Raw genomic sequence first — 18,630 nt, forward strand, 5'->3', positions numbered from 1 at the left:
AATGGTCCTTCCTACGCTTTCCCCTAAGCCATCCTGTCCCTCTCAGCAGGGTTTGCAGGAGTGCCCTCTTGTGGTGGCTCCAGTCTCTGGACCTCCTAAAGGGGCGCCCCTTCTCTATGTCCCCTCCCCTAGCCATGGTGACCATGGATGCCTCTCACCTCAGGTGGGGGGGCATTGTTGCGGCAGGACCATCCAAGGCACGTGGAACCAGACGGAGACCTCACTGCATATCAATGTCCTGGAGATGAGGGTTGTGCTGTTTGCATTGCAAGCACTTCAGCGCCTTCTTCCCATCGGGACAATTGTGATCCAGACAGACAACATGTCCATCGTTTGATACATCAACAAACAGGGGGGAACCAGGTCCTATCCACTTTGTCGAGAGGCCATGAGAGTTTGGGAATGGGCAATTTCCACCAACCGCTTTCTCATAGCAACGCACATTCCGGGTTGGTCCAACATCCTAGCGGACAGACTGAGTCGCACCATCCTTTCCCCATACGAGTGGTCTCTGAATCCCAAAGTAGCGAAGCAGATCTTCTCCAAATGGGGTCAGCCTTGTTGCGATCTTTTCGCCTCTCCTTCAAACACGAAGTGCGACACCTACTTTGCTCTACTTCCTACACCTGGGGAATCCCCAAGAGATGCTCTGGTGCATGCTTGGCCTCCCGGTCTTCTTTATGCTTATCCGCCCCTTCCCCTGATGCTCAAATTTCTGCAGAAAGCCAGACGGTTGGGGTGCATGATAATCCTCATTGCCCCATTCTGGCCTCGTCAGGCATGGTTCCCTTATCTGTGGTCTCATCTAGTGAATCCTCCCTGGATTCTAGATCCCCTTCCGGATCTGATATCTCACCCCCTGGGCCTACCAACCCCGAACCTGGACAACCTCAAGCTCACAGCTTGGTTGATCCAGTTCCACTGTTAGTTCGGACTCCCGGTATCCCTTCCCAGGTCAAAGCGATCCTAGTGGCTGCACATAAGCCGTCTACTAGGAAGGTTTATCGTAGCAAATGGAAATGTTTTTCTATTTGGGCTGAACATCAGAACCTGGATCCTTTCACAGCTCTGTTACCAGCTGTGCTGGATTTTCTGTCGGGGCTGTTTGATAAAGGGGCTAGCTCTTCCACAGTCAAAGTACAGTTGGCGGCTTTCGCTCATTACCACGTTGGATGTAATCTTGGCCCTCTAACTTCATCCAGATTATGTAAGGCCTTCTTAAAAGGCACCTTCCTACTAAGGCCTCCAGTGAAAGATGTGATCCCTCCTTGGGACTTTTCGCTGGTGCTCCAGGCCTTAACAGCTTCTCCCTTTGAGCCTGCTGCCTCGGTAGATCTCAAGTTCTTATCCTGGAAAACAGCTTTCCTTGTTGCTATCACGTCGGCAAAAAGGGTTTTGGAGCTTCAAGCCCTTTGTGCCAAACCTCCATACTTGATTTTCCATAAGGATAGGGTTTTCCTCAGGACCAATCCCTCTTTTCTCGCCAAAATTGCTTCCGAAGCTATATTAATCAGTCTATTAATTTGCTGGGCTTCTTTCCCAGCTACCAAAATAAGGGCAAACACAAGTTACACTCTTTCGATGTACACAGACAGTTGAGATTTTATCTGCACAGGACAACCGGTCATAGACGTTCTGATAAGTTATTTGTGTCCTTTGCTAAATCCAGTTTGGGAAAAGCTATTTCTAAAGTCACGCTATCCAGGTGGGTTTCTCAGTGTATTCTTTTGGCTTATGAATGTTCTGGCAGGTCTGCTCCTCAGGGAGTCCATGCCCATTCAACTCGGTCTGTTTCTACCTCTGCTGCTTTTTGGCCTAGAGTTTCGTTAGATGACATTTGCTCGGCTGCCACGTGGGCCTCATCTCACACTTTTCTAAACCACTACAAGGTAGATTTGGTTTCCAGAGGGAGAGCATCCTTTGGCTCTGCAGTGCTCCGGAACATCCTTCCTTGAGCGGCTACCAAGGTTCAGGTAGCTGGGGACTCTGTCCCATAGGTTGATGCACAAATGAAGTTAACTACTTCAGATTAAGAAGTTATGTACTCACCATAACATTCCATCTGAGGAGGTAAACTTCATTTGTCAGCAACCATCCCTCCCTCCACCCCCCTGTCCCTTTTGGATGTTCTTTGATATTCCTGCTTCAAGGTAGTTTGTACCAGGTTACCTAGACAGGTTGTGATGTCAAGCCTTGTTTTAGGCAAACTCGATCTGAGGTCAGGAAGGGATGGCAGGGAGTTATGCATAAGGGGGAGGAGCTTGGAGCTCGGATCTTAGCTGCTGGAAACTGCCGGCTCAGATCCGATATGCAACCGAAGACCCATAGGTTTCTGTCAAATGAAGTCTACCTACTCAGATGGAACGTTATGGTGAGTACATAACTTCTTATTTACAAATATGTGCCTTGTCTGGATCCATGATAGCAGAAAAATATCCATGCTGACAAATATGTGGCTTGTGTGGATCCAGAATACCACAGAAAAATACCAATAATTACAAATATGTGCCTTGTGTGGATCCATGATAACAGGGAAATATCCACACTTACAAATATTTGCCTTGTGGGTTCCTTGATACCAGAGAAGTATCCACACTTACAAATATGTGTCTTGTGTGGATCCATGATTCCAGAGAAATATCCATATTTACAAATATGTGCCTTGTGTGGATCCATGACACCAGAGAAATATCCATACTTACAAATATGTGGCTTGTGTGGATCCAGGATAGCAGAGAAATGTCCATACTTACAAATAACTGCCTTGTGATGATCCATGATACCAGAGAAATATCAATAATTACATGTATGTGCCCTGTGTGGATCCATAAGTCCAGAGAAATATCCATAATGACAAATATGTTCCTTGTGGGGACCCATGATACCAGAGATATATCCATAATTACAAATACGTGCCTTGAGGGGATCCATGATACCAGAGAAATATACATAATTACAAATATGTGCCTTGTGTGAATCCATGATACAGGAAAAATATCCATACTTACAAATATGTGCCTTTTGTAGATCCATGATACCACAGAAATATCCATAATTACAAATATGTACATCGTGTGGATCCATGATACCAGAGAAATATCCATATATACAAATATGTACCTTGTGTGGATCCATGATGCCAGAGAAATATACATATTTATTTATATGTGCCTTGTGTGGATCCATGATACCACAGAAATATCCATAATTACAAATATGTGCTTTGTGTGGATCAAGGATACCAGAGAAATATCCATACTTAAAAATATATGCCTTGTGCAGATCCAGGATACCAGAGAAATAGCCACACTTACAAATATGTGCCTTGTGTGGATCCTGGATACCATAGAAATATCCATACTTACAAATACGTGCCTTGTGTGGATCCACGATGCCAGAGAAATATCCATACTTACAAAAATGTGCCTTGTGGGGATCCATGATATCAGAGAAATATTCATAATTACAAATATGTGCCTTGTGTGGATCCATGAAGCCAGAGAAATATACATACTTACAAACATGTGCCTTGTGTGGATTGATGATACCAAAGAAATATCCATACTTATAAATATGTGCCTTGTGTGGATCCATGATGCTAGGGAAATATCAACACATACAAATATGTGCCTTGTGTGGATCGATGATACCAGAGAAATATCAATACTTAAAAATATGTGCCTTCTGGGAATCCAGGTAACCAGAGAAATATACATACTTACAAATATGTGCCTTGTGTGGATCCATGATGGCAGAGAAATATAAGTACTTACAAATATGTGCCTTGTGTGGATCCATGATACCAGAGAAATATCCATACTTACAAATATGTGCCTTGTGTGGATCCAGGATACAAGAGAAATATCCATACTTAAAAAACATGTGCCTTGTGTGATCCATGATGCCAGAGAAATATCCATACTTACAGACATGTGCCTTGTGTGGATCCATGATACCAGAGAAATATCCATACTTACAAATATGTGCCTTGAGTGGATTCAAGATACCAGAGAAGTATCCATACTTACAAATATGTGCCTTGTGTGGATCCAGGATAGCAGAGAAATATCCATACTTACAAATATGTGCAGTGTGTGGATCCATGATGCCACATAAATATCCATACTTAATGTGCCTTATGTGGATCCATGATTGCAGAGAAATATCCATACTTACAAAGATGTGCCTTGTGTGGATCCAGGATACCAGAGAAATATCCATAATTATAAATATGTGCCTTGTGGGGATCCACGATACCAGAGAAATATCCATATTTATAAATATGTGCCTTGTGTGGATACATGATACCAGAGAAATATCCATACTTACAAATATGTGGCTTGTGTGGATCCAGGATAGCAGAGAAATATCCATACTTGCAAATATGTGCCTTGTGATGTTCCATGATACCAGAGAAATATCCATAATTACATGTATGTGCCTTGTGTGGATCCCTGATACCAGAGAAATATCCATACTTACAAATATGTGCCTTGTGTGGATCCTGGATACCAGAGGAATATCCATACTTACAAATATGTGCCTTGTGTGGATCCAGAATACCAGAGAAATATTCCTACTTACAAATATGTGCCTTGTGTGGATCCAGGATACCAGAAAAATAGCCACTCTTACAAATATGTGCCTTGTGAGAATCTAGGATACCAGAGAAATAGCCATAATTACAAACATGTTCCTTGTGTGGATCCAGGATACCAGAGATATATCCATACTTACAAATATGTGCCTTGTGTGGATCCATGATGCCAGAGAAATATCCATACTTACAAAAATGTGCCTTGTGGGGAATCCATGATACCAGAGAAATATCCAAAATTACAAATATGTGCCTTGTGGGGATCCAGGATACCAGAGAAATATCCATACTTATAAATATGTGCCTTGTGTGGATCCAGGATACCAAAGAAATATCCATACTTACAAATATGTGCCTTGTGTGGATCCATGATGCCAGAGAAATATCCAGAATTACAAATATGTCCCTTGTGGGGATCCAGGATACCAGAGAAATATCCATACTTATAAATATGTGCCTTGTGTGGATCCATGATACCAGAGAAATATCTATACTTACAAATATGTGCCTTGTGTGGATCCATGATACCAGAGAAATATCCATAATTACAAATATATGCCTTGTAGGTATCCATGATACCCAAGAAATATCCAAACTTACAAATATGTGCCTTGTGTGGATCCAAGATACCAGAGAAATACCCATACTTACAAATGTGGGTCTTGTGTGGATCCATGATACCAGAGAAATATCAATACTTACAAATATGTGCCTTGTGGGGTCCGTGATACCAGAGAAATATCCACACTAACAAATATGTGCCTTGTGGGGATCCATGATACCAGAGCAATATCCACATTTACAAATATGTGCCTTGTCTAGATCCATGATAGCAGAAAAATATCCATACTGACAAATATGTGGCTTGTGTGGATCCAGAAAACCAGAGAAATAACAATAATTACAAATATGTGCCTTGTGTGGATCCATGATACCAGAGAAATATCCACACTTACAAATATTTGCCTTGTGGGTTCCTTGATACAAGAGAAATATCCATAATTACAAATATGTGCCTTGTGGGGATCCATGATACCAGAGAAATATCCATACTTGCAGATATGTGCCTTGTGTGGATCCAGGATACCAAGGAAATATCCATACTTACAAATATGTGCCTTGTGTGGATCCATGATGCCATAGACATATCCATACATACAAATATGTGCCTTGTGTGGATCCAGGATACCAAAGAAATATCCATACTTACAAATATGTGCCTTGTGTGGATCCATGATGCCAGAGAAATATCCATACATACAAACATGTGCTTTGTGGGGATCCATGATACCAAAGAAATATCCATACTTACAAATATGTGCCTTGTGTGGATCCATGATACCAGAGAAATATCCATAATTACAAATATGTACCTTATAGGTGTCCATGATACCCGAGAAATATCCAAACTTACAAATATGTGCCTTGTGTGGATCCAGGATACCAGAGAAATATCCATACTTACAAATGTGTGCCTTGTGTGGATCCATGATACCAGAGAAATATCCATACTTACAAATATGTGCCTTGTGTGGATCCATGATACCAGGGAAATATCCATAAGTACATGTATGTGCCTTGTGTGGATCCATGATACCAGTGAAATATCCATAATTACAAATATGTGCCTTGTGGGGTCCGTGATACCAGAGAAATATCCACACTAACAAATATGTGCCTTGTGGGGATCCATGATACCAAAGGAATATCCACATTTACAAATATGTGCCTTGTCTAGATCCATGATTGCAGAAAAATATCCATACTGACAAATATGTGGCTTGTGTGGATCCAGAATACCATTGAAATACCAATAATTACAAATATGTGCCTTGTGTCAATCCATGAAAACCGAGAAATATCCACACTAACAAATATGTGCCTTGTGGGGATCCATGATACCAGAGAAATATCCACATTTACAAATATGTGCCTTGTCTGGATCCATGATAGCAGAAAAATATCCATACTGACAAATATGTGGCTTTTGTGGATCCAGAATACCAGAGAAATACCAATAATTACAAATATGTGCCTTGTGTGGATACATGACAACAGAGAAATATCCACACTTACAAATATTTGCCTTGTGGGTTCCTTGATACCAGAGAAATATACATACTTACAAAAGTGTGCCTTGTGTGGATCCATGATACCAGAGAAATATGCATAATTACAAATATGTGCCTTGTAGGTATCCATGATAAGAGAGAAATATCCAAACTTACAAATATGTGCCTTGTGCGGATCCAGGATACCAGAGAAATATCCATACTTACAAATGCGTGCCTTGTGTGGATCCATGATACCAGGGAAATATCCATACTTACAAATATGTGCCTTGTGTGCATCCATGATACCAGTGAAATATCCATAATTGCAAATATGTACCTTGTGGGGCCGTGATACCAGAGAAATATCCACACTAACAAATATGTGCCTTGTGGGGATCCATGATACCAGAGACATATCCACAATCTGAAGTAGTTAACTTCATTTGTGCATCAACCTATGGGTCTTCGAATCCATATCAGATCCAAGCCGGCAGTTTCCAGCAGCTAAGATCTGAGCTCCAAGCTCCTCCCCCTTATCCATAACTCCCTGCCATCCCTTCCTGACCTCAGATCTAGTTTGCTGCGGTTTTAACAGCAGCTTGATCTTGAGCGTTCGAGTTTCCAGTGTTTTTTCTGTGAGAAAAATCTTTTCTTTTTTCTTAAGTTGGGTGATTTTTTGAGTGTGGAACTAATTTAGTCTTAGTTTAGAATGTTCCCTCGGGTTTTGCATTCCCTTCCCCTTGTTTTTTTTCTAGAGTGTTAGGGTGTGTTGTGTGTGTGGTCTTGGGGCCTAGTGCTTGTGCTTAGTTAAAATGTCTGAGGTCTCCAAGACATTCTTTTCTAAATGTACCGAGTGTGGCCATAAGCTTTCCCCGGCTGATGGCCACACTTGGTGCGTTTTATGCCTTGGGGTTGAACACCTTTCTTCTGGCTGTACTATTTGTGCAGCGTTCAACCCCAGGACTGTCAGGGACCAGAAGTCGAAGCTGATCCTGGCGGGACTCCTGCCCCCGGATTCGGCTCCATCCTCCGGCCCTTCCATGGTCTCTGCCGTGGCTGTGGCAGCATCCACGGACCCTTCCCTTCCTCTGGCCAGGACTCAACCTCTTTCCGGGCCAGGAGGATAGGGAAGCTAGGAGAGAGAGAGCCTCTGCAATGGACCCGCCTGCCAAGCGGTTTCTCCCCCCGGGATGGCTGGGCCTTCTCCTTTTCGGATCTGTTCTCCCTGCTTTTCACCAGGGCTGGAGGAGGAGGAGACCCGATCTCCCTCGAGGTCATTGAGGCAGCACTCCCATCCCGCCTCAGTGGCCTCTTCCAGGTCGACCAAAAGCCTGACGGATGCAGACATGGACCGGATGATGAGAAGGTTCCTCCAGGCCCAGCTGCAGATGGGAGTGCTCCTGCCCCCCCGGGGGGGAGCTCGACCCCTTTTTTCACCCCAATAGCTCCTTCCCCAACCTGCTTTCCGGGTTCGGGGTCTTCAGAGCTGAGTAGTGTCGGAGCCGGGGGGGGGTGTCAGTGCCAGTAGTCTCTGGTACTTCGGTGCCGACAGTACCCTCGAGTCTGCCGGGTCCTTTTTCTATGGATCCTAGCTCTCAGAGCCGAGAGCTGAGCTTCGGATCCAAGGCAGTCATTGTGCCTTCGGCTCCGACTAGGTCAGAGCATACTGGCCTTTCGGATCCGATGGCATTGCCACTGGCCCTGATCTGCCCATTGGATTCGAGGGAGAGTTGGCTCTCGGATCCTAGGTGGAGTGTCTCTCCTTCGGCATTCGACGTGGTAGAGAGGGTTCTGTCGATGGAATCCAGGCTCCCTACTTTAGCTATGGCTCCACCCTGCACTCCCTCGCAGATGGATCCGACTTCCATCACCCGGCCCCAGGGACAGCCTGCTCAGACATCCCAGATAGTTCCCTTGTTGGAACAAGATGTGGCTGTTGAGGCCTCCTCAGACAGCCCCCCTGAGGAGGTCCCTCACAAGTGCAAGTGCAAGAGGAGGCACTTGGACTCCCCGAGTCCTTGACTGAAGACATGGACTTGGAAGAAGGGGAAGGCTCCCCAAGATCACCCCCCGAAGACGTCTCATTTGGAGACATCATGGGGGTGGTGGTCTGCCCCAAAGCCTACCTCGGACAAGTCTGTGTTCCTGGAGGCGTTTGAAGGAGGCCCGTCTACCTCTTGGGTGTCCCCTCCGGCCGATCCCCTGGTAGATCTGATCACTACCAGGGCCTGGAAGGAGCCCGACACTGTGGAGCCCATCCCTAAGAGGCCTGAAAGAATTCTCAGCCAGCCTTCAGACAGGTCTCATTGGAGCAAGGGAACCCCTGTAGATGCCATGTTGGTGGCAGCGGCCACCAAGAGGAAACTGGCCCAAGAGAGTCCCTCGGTCCATCCCCCTGGCAAGGAGTCCCGGGCGATGGACCATTTGGGGAAGTGGATGTTTGCATCAGCCACCTTCTCCATAAGGTCGCTGAACTACATGGCACATGTCATACGGCTCCAGTGGGATCTTATCAAAGAATACGCTGGGTCGCCCCAAGAGTCCATGTCGGCAGAGGACAAACAGGTGTACTCTACCCAAATGGCCACTCTCAGGTTGATTTCCAATACCTCTATGCGGCTGCTGTCCCACGCTATGGAAGGGGCCGCTAGAGCTAGCGAAGCGGGCGTCGTACTAAGGCGACAGGCCTGGCTCCGCCACTGTGATTTCATGGAACCCTTCAAGGCATCATTCGCTAATGCCTCTTTTGATGGTTCTGCCCTTTTTGGCAAAACCATACACAATACCTTGGTCCAGAGCGAGAAAGACGGGAAGACGTTGTCTGCCATCGGAGTCTGCTTCTTTGCTCCCCAGAGTTCCTTCTCGAAGAACCAAAAGAGACAGAAGAAGATGTGGTTCCAAAAGTCTCAGCAATCCCGCTTTGCTCCGGACTCCCCGTCCTTCAGAGGTAGAGGAGGACAGGGTGGACGCTGCCTAGAGGCAGAGGGGGCCCAAGAACTTTGCATCCACAGAACCTTTCTCTGATTGGCCCACACAGCAACCCTGAGGGGTTACCCGACTGCTCCACTATGGAGGCAGTCGGGGGCATTTCTCAAAGCACCTAGCAGCTTGGGAGTCCATCACGACAGACCGCTGGGTGCTTCTGATTATATCCAGAGGCTACGAGATTGCATTTCTCCATCCCCCTCTCAGACCCAGATTCCTCCCCAATGTCCCACCTGATCAGAGGGAGGCCGCAGCTACAAAAATTCGGCAGCTGCTAGAAAAAGGAGCGATCCAGCACATCCCCCCAGACCAGTATGGATCGGGCTTTTACTCCAGGTTCTTCCTGGTGCCAAAAAAGATGGGGGACTTAAGGGCTATCCTCAACTTTCCCTACTGAACCTGGCAATAGCCAAAGAAAAGTTCTGGATGGTCACTCTTCAATCCATTCTCCCCTTCTTGCAGGAGAATGACTGGATGTGCTCCATAGACCTCAAGGATGCATACTACCACATCTTAATGGACAGACGATCCAGGAGGTTCCTCCGCTTCTGGCTAGGAGCCAGTCACTATCAGTTCAGGGTCCTCCCCTTTGGTCTCACCACAGCCCCCATAGTGTTCACCAAGGTGTTAGCAGTAGTAGCGGCCCACCTGAGACTCCAGGGAGTTCAGGTCTTTCCGTACTTGGACGACTGGCTCCTGACCACCCCCACATGACATCTACTCTGCACAGCCAGGAATTTCTTCCTTCACTTAGCTCCCCGGCTGGGGATCACAATTCACGCTGGGAAGTCCTCCCTGCTCCCGACTCAGGTCATAGATTTTATCGGAGCCAGGGTAGACACAAACCAGCTCTTAGTTTTCTTAACTCCGGACCGGTTATGATCCCTAAAACTACATGTGCTGGCCATTCTTCATTGTCCGAACCCTCCGGCAAAACTGGTCCTGAGGGCCGTAGACTCGATGGTGGCTACCATCAATCTCCTCCCTATGGCGTGCCTGAATATGAGAATTCTGCAATAGACACTCCAAGTCCAATGGTCCTTCCTACGCTTTCCCCTAAGCCATCCTGTCCCTCTCAGCAGGGTTTGCAGGAGTGCCCTCTTGTGGTGGCTCCAGTCTCTGGACCTCCTAAAGGGGCACCCCTTCTCTATGTCCCCTCCCCTAGCCACGGTGACCATGGATGCCTCTCGCCTCGGGTGGGGGGGCATTGTTGCGGCAGGACCATCCAAGGCACGTGGAACCAGACGGAGACCTCACTGCATATCAATGTCCTGGAGATGAGGGTTGTACTGTTTGCATTGCAAGCACTTCAGCGCCTTCTTCCCATCGGGACAATTGTGATCCAGACAGACAACATGTCCATCGTTTGATACCTCAACAAACAGGGGGGAACCAGGTCCTATCCACTTTGTCGAGAGGCCATGAGAGTTTGGGAATGGGCAATTTCCACCAACCGCTTTCTCATAGCAACGCACATTCCGGGTTGGTCCAACATCCTAGCGGACAGACTGAGTCGCACCATCCTTTCCCCATATGAGTGGTCTCTGAATCTCAAAGTAGCGAAGCAGATCTTTTCCAAATGGGGTCAGCCTTGTTGCGATCTTTTCGCCTCTCCTTCAAACACGATGTGCGACACCTACTTTGCTCTACTTCCTACACCTGGGGAATCCGCAAGAGATGCTCTGGTGCATGCTTGGCCTCCCGGTCTTCTTTATGCTTATCCGCCCCTTCCCCTGATGCTCAAATTTCTGCAGAAAGCCAGACGGTTGGGGTGCATGATAATCCTCATTGCCCCATTCCGGCCTCGTCAGGCATGGTTCCCTTATCTGTGGTCTCATCTAGTGAATCCTCCCTGGATTCTAGATCCCCTTCCGGATCTGATATCTCACCCCCTGGGACTACCAACCCTGAACCTGGACAACCTCAAGCTCACAGCTTGGTTGATCCAGTTCCACTGTTAGTTCGGACTCCCGGTATCCCTTCCCAGGTCAAAGCGATCCTAGTGGCTGCACATAAGCCGTCTACTAGGAAGGTTTATCGTAGCAAATGGAAATGTTTTTCTATTTGGGCTGAACATCAGAACCTGGATCCTTTCACAGCTCTGTTACCAGCTGTGCTGGATTTTCTGTCGGGGCTGTTTGATAAAGGGGCTAGCTCTTCCACAGTCAAAGTACAGTTGGCGGCTATCGCTCATTACCACGTTGGATGTAATCTTGGCCCTCTAACTTCATCCAGATTATGTAAGGCCTTCTTAAAAGGCACCTTCCTACTAAGGCCTCCAGTGAAAGATGTGATCCCTCCTTGGGACTTATCGCTGGTGCTCCAGGCCTTAACAGCTTCTCCCTTTGAGCCTGCTGCCTCGGTAGATCTCAAGTTCTTATCCTGGAAAACAGCCTTCCTTGTTGCTATTACGTCGGCAAAAAGGGTTTTGGAGCTTCAAGCCCTTTGTGCCAAACCTCCATACTTGATTTTCCATAAGGATAGGGTTTTCCTCAGGACCAATCCCTCTTTTCTCACCAAAATTGCTTCTGAAGCTATATTAATCAGTCTATTAATTTGCCGGGCTTCTTTCCCAGCTACCAAAATAAGGGCAAACACAAGTTACACTCTTTCGATGTACACAGACAGTTGAGATTTTATCTGCACAGGACAACCGGTCATAGACGTTCTGATAAGTTATTTGTGTCCTTTGCTAAATCCAGTTTGGGAAAAGCTATTTCTAAAGTCACGCTATCCAGGTGGGTTTCTCAGTGTATTCTTTTGGCTTATGAATGTTCTGGCAGGTCTGCTCCTCAGGGAGTCCATGCCCATTCAACTCGGTCTGTTTCTACCTCTGCTGCTTTTTGGCCTAGAGTTTCGTTAGATGACATTTGCTCGGCTGCCACGTGGGCCTCATCTCACACTTTTCTAAACCACTACAAGTTAGATCTGGTTTCCAGAGGGAGAGCATCCTTTGGCTCTGCAGTGCTCCGGAACATCCTTCCTTGAGCGGCTCCCAAGGTTCAGGTAGCTTGGGACTCTGTCCCATAGGTTGATGCACAAATGAAGTTAACTACTTCAGATTAAGAAGTGATGTACTCACCATAACGTTCCATCTGAGGAGGTAAACTTCATTTGTCAGCAACCATCCCTCCCTCCACCCCCCTGTCCCTTTTGGATGTTCTTTGATATTCCTGCTTCAAGGTAGTTTGTACTGGGTTACCTAGACAGGTTGTGATGTCAAGCCTTGTTTTAGGCAAACTCGATCTGAGGTCAGGAAGGGATGGCAGGGAGTTATGGGTAAGGGGGAGGAGCTTGGAGCTCAGATCTTAGCTGCTGGAAACTGCCGGCTCAGATCCGATATGGATCCGAAGACCCATAGGTTTCTGTCAAATGAAGTCTACCTACTCAGATGGAACGTTATGGTGAGTACATAACTTCTTATTTACAAATATGTGCCTTGTCTGGATCCATGATAGCAGAAAAATATCCATGCTGACAAATATGTGGCTTGTGTGGATCCAGAATACCACAGAAAAATACCAATAATTACAAATATGTGCCTTGTGTGGATCCATGACAACAGGGAAATATCCACACTTACAAATATTTGCCTTGTGGGTTCCTTGATACCAGAGAAGTATCCACACTTACAAATATGTGTCTTGTGTGGATCCATGATTCCAGAGAAATATCCATATTTACAAATATGTGCCTTGTGTGGATCCATGACACCAGAGAAATATCCATACTTACAAATATGTGGCTTGTGTGGATCCAGGATAGCAGAGAAATGTCCATACTTACAAATATCTGCCTTGTGATGATCCATGATACCAGAGAAATATCAATAATTACATGTATGTGCCCTGTGTGGATCCATAAGTCCAGAGAAATATCCATAATGACAAATATGTTCCTTGTGGGGACCCATGATACCAGAGATATATCCATAATTACAAGTACATGCCTTGAGGGGATCCATGATACCGGAGAAATATACATAATTACAAATATGTGCCTTGTGTGAATCCATGATACAGGAAAAATATCCATACTTACAAATATGTGCCTTTTGTAGATCCATGATACCACAGAAATATCCATAATTACAAATATGTACATCGTGTGGATCCATGATACCAGAGAAATATCCATACATACAAATATGTACCTTGTGTGGATCCATGATGCCAGAGAAATATACATATTTATTTATATGTGCCTTGTGTGGATCCATGATACCACAGAAATATCCATAATTACAAATATGTGCTTTGTGTGGATCCAGGATACCAGAGAAATATCCATACTTACAAATATGTGCCTTGTGTGGATCAAGGATACCAGAGAAATATCCATACTTAAAAATATATGCCTTGTGTAGATCCAGGATACCAGAGAAATAGCCACACTTACAAATATGTGCCTTGTGTGGATCCTGGATACCATAGAAATATCCATACTTACAAATACGTGCCTTGTGTGGATCCACGATGCCAGAGAAATATCCATACTTACAAAAATGTGCCTTGTGGGGATCCATGATATCAGAGAAATATTCATAATTACAAATATGTGCCTTGTGTGGATCCATAATGCCAGAGAAATATCCATACTTAATGTGTTTGTGTGGATCCATGATACCAGAGAAATATCCATACTTACAAATATGTGCCTTGTGTGGATCCATGAAGCCAGAGAAATATACATACTTACAAACATGTGCCTTGTGTGGATTGATGATACCAAAGAAATATCCATACTTATAAATATGTGCCTTGTGTGGATCCATGATGCCAGGGAAATATCAACACATACAAATATGTGCCTTGTGTGGATCGATGATACCAGAGAAATATCAATACTTACAAATATGTGCCTTCTGGGAATCCAGGTAACCAGAGAAATATACATACTTACAAATATGTGCCTTATGTGGATCCATGATGGCAGAGAAATATAAGTACTTACAAATATGTGCCTTGTGTGGATCCATGATACCAGAGAAATATCCATACTTACAAATATGTGCCTTGTGTGGATCCATTTGAAATATCCATACTTAAAAAAACATGTGCCTTGTGTGATCCATGATGCCAGAGAAATATCCTTACTTACAGACATGTGCCTTGAGTGGATTCAAGATACCAGAGAAATATCCATACTTACAAATATGTGCCTTGTGTGGATCCAGGATAGCAGAGAAATATCCATACTTACAAATATGTGCATTGTGTGGATCCATGATGCCACATAAATATCCATACTTAATGTGCCTTATGTGGATCCATGATTGCAGAGAAATATCCATACTTACAAAGATGTGCCTTGTGTGGATCCAGGATACCAGAGAAATATCCATAATTGTAAATATGTGCCTTGTGGGGATCCATGATACCAGAGAAATATCCATATTTATAAATATGTGCCTTGTGTGGATACATGATACCAGAGAAATATCCATACTTACAAATATGTGGCTTGTGTGGATCCAGGATAGCAGAGAAATATCCATACTTGCAAATATGTGCCTTGTGATGTTCCATGATACCAGAGAAATATCCATAATTACATGTATGTGCCTTGTGTGGATCCCTGATACCAGAGAAATATCCATACTTACAAATATGTGCCTTGTGTGGATCCTGGATACCAGAGGAATATCCATACTTACAAATATGTGCCTTGTGTGGATCCAGAATACCAGAGAAATATTCCTACTTACAAATATGTGCCTTGTGTGGATCCAGGATACCAGAAAAATAGCCACTCTTACAAATATGTGCCTTGTGAGAATCTAGGATACCAGAGAAATAGCCATAATTACAAACATGTGCCTTGTGTTGATCCAGGATACCAGAGATATATCCATACTTACAAATATGTGCCTTGTGTGGATCCATGATGCCAGAGAAATATCCATACTTACAAAAATGTGCCTTGTGGGGATCCATGATACCAGAGAAATATTCATAATTACAAATATGTGCCTTGTGCGGAAACATAATGCCAGAGAAATATCCATAGGTAATGTGCATTGTGTGTGTATCCATGATACCAGAGAAATATCCATACTTACAAATATGTGCCTTGTGTGGATCCATTATACCAGAGTAATCTCCATAATTACATGTATGTGCCTTGTATGGATCCATGATACCAGAGAAATATCCATACTTACAAATATGTGCCTTGTGGGGAATCCATGATACCAGAGAAACATCCATAATTAGATATATGTGCCTTGTGGAGAATCCATGATACCAGAGAAATATCCATAATTACATATATGTGCCTTGTGTGGATCCAGGATACCAGAGAAATATCTATACTTACAAATATGTGCCTTGTGTGGATCCATGATACCAGGGAAATATTCATACTTACAAATATGTGCTTTGTGCAGAATCCATGATACCAGAGAAATATTCATAATTACAAATATGTGCCTTGTCTGGATCCATGATACCAGAGAAATATCCATACTTACAAATATGTGCATTGTGTGGATCCATGATACCAGAGAAATATCTATAAATACAAATATATGCCTTGTGTGGATCCATGATGCCAGAGAAATATCAATACTTATAAACATGTGCCTTGTGAGGATCCATGATACCAGAGAAATATCGATAAATACAAATATGTGCCTTCTGTGGATCCATGATGCCAGAGAAATATCCATACTTACAAATATGTGCCTTGTGTGGATCCATGATACCAGAGAGGTATCCATGCTTACAAATATGTGCTTTGTGTGGATCCATGATGCAAGAGAAATATCCATACTTACAAATATGTGCCTTGTGTGGTTCCATGATACCAGAGAAGTATCCATACTTACAAATATGTGCCTTGTGAGGAATCTGTGATACTAGAGAAATATACATACTTACAAATGTGTGTCTTGTGTAGATCCATGATACCAGAGAAATATCCATACTTACAAATATGTGCCATGTGTAGACCCATGATACCAAAGAAATATCCATACTTACAAATGTGTGTCTTGTGTAGATCCATGATACCAGAGAAATATCCATACTTACAAATATGTGCCTTGCTTGTGAGGAATCTGTGATACCAGAGAAATATACATACTTACAAAAGTGTGTCTTGTGTAGATCCATGATACAAGAGAAATATCCATAATTACAAATATGTGCCTTGTGTGGATCCATGATAACAGAGAAATATCCACACTTACAAATATATGCCTTGTGTGGATCCATACTTACAAATATGTGCCTTGTGATGTTCCATGATACCAGAGAAATATCCATAATTACATGTATGTGCCTTGTGTGGATCTCTGATACCAGAGAAATATCCATACTTACAAATATTTGCCTTGTGTGGATCCAGGATACCACAGAAATATCCATACTTACAAATATGTGCCTTGTGTGGATCCAGGATACCAAAGAAATACCCATAATTACAAATATGTGGCTTGTGTGGATGTAGAATACCAGAGAAATACCCATAATTACAAATATGTGCCTTGTGTGGAACCAGGATACCAGAGAAATACCCATAATTACAAATATGTGCCTTGTGTGGATCCATGATACCAGAGAAATATCCATACTTACAAATATGTGGCTTGTGTGGATCCAGGATAGCAGAGAAATATCCATACTTACAAATATGTGCCTTGTGATGTTCCATGATACCAGAGAAATATCTATAATTACATGTATGTGCCTTGTGTGGATCCCTGATACCAGGGAAATATCCATAATTACAAATATGTGCCTTGTGTGGATCCAGGATACCAGAGAAATATCCATACTTACAAATATGTGCCTTGTGTGGATCCAGGATACCAGAGAAATATCCATACTTACAAATATATGCCTTGTGTGGATCCAGGATACCAGAGAAATAGCCATGCTTACAAATATGTGCCTTGTGTGGATCCAGGATACCAGAGAAATATCCATACTTAGAAATATGTGCCTTGTGTGGATCCATGATACCAGAGAAATATCCATAATTATAAATATGTGCCTGGTGGGGATCCATGATACAAGAGAAATATCCATACGTACAAATATGTAACTTGTGTGGATCCATGATACCAGAGTCTTCTTCTTCTTCTTTCGGCTTTTCCCGGTCAGGGGTCGCCACAGCGGATCACCTTGTCCACACATTGAATGGCAGTGGAGTTTTACGGTGTCGAGTTGCCAGCCCGGCGCCCAACCTTCCACAGAAGGCACACTCACATGCACACCTAGGGCCATAGTGTCCAATCCACCTGCAGCATGTCTTTGGGATGTGGGAGGAAACTGGAGCACCCGGAGGAAACCCACGCAACCACAGGGAGGACATGCAGACTCCGCACAGAAGGCACCCCAGCCGGGGATCGAACCGGAGAACCTCTTGCTGTGAGGCGGCAATGCTAACCACTGCACCACCGTGGCCGCCCATCCATGATACCAGAGTAATGTCCATAATTACAAATATGTGTCTTGTGTGGATCAAGGATACCAGAGACATATCTATACTTACAAATATGTGCCTTGAGCGGATCCAGGATACTAGAGAAATATCTATATTTACAAATATGTTCCTTGTGTGGATCCATGATACCAGGGAAATATCCATACTTAAAAATGTGTGCCTTGTGTCGATCCATGATACCAGAGAAATATCCATACTTACAAATATGTGCCTTGTGGGGAATCCATGATACCAGCGAAATATATATAATTACAAATATGTACCTTGTGGGGATCCATGATACCAGAGAAATATCCATACTTACAAATATGTGTCCTGTGTGGATCCAGGATACCAAAGAAATATCCATACTTACAAATATGTGCCTTGTGTGGATCCATGATGCCAGAGAAATATCCATACTTACAAATATGTGCCTTGTGTGGATCCATGATACCAGAGAAATATCCATACTTTCAAATATGTGCCTTGTGTGGATCTATGATACCAGAGAAATATCCATAATTACAAATATGTGCCTTGTAGGTATCCATGATACCAGAG

Source organism: Protopterus annectens, chromosome 11.part0, assembly GCF_019279795.1.
Source record: "Protopterus annectens isolate FY-2018-M chromosome 11.part0, PAN1.0, whole genome shotgun sequence".
Classification (NCBI taxonomy): domain Eukaryota; kingdom Metazoa; phylum Chordata; order Ceratodontiformes; family Protopteridae; genus Protopterus; species Protopterus annectens.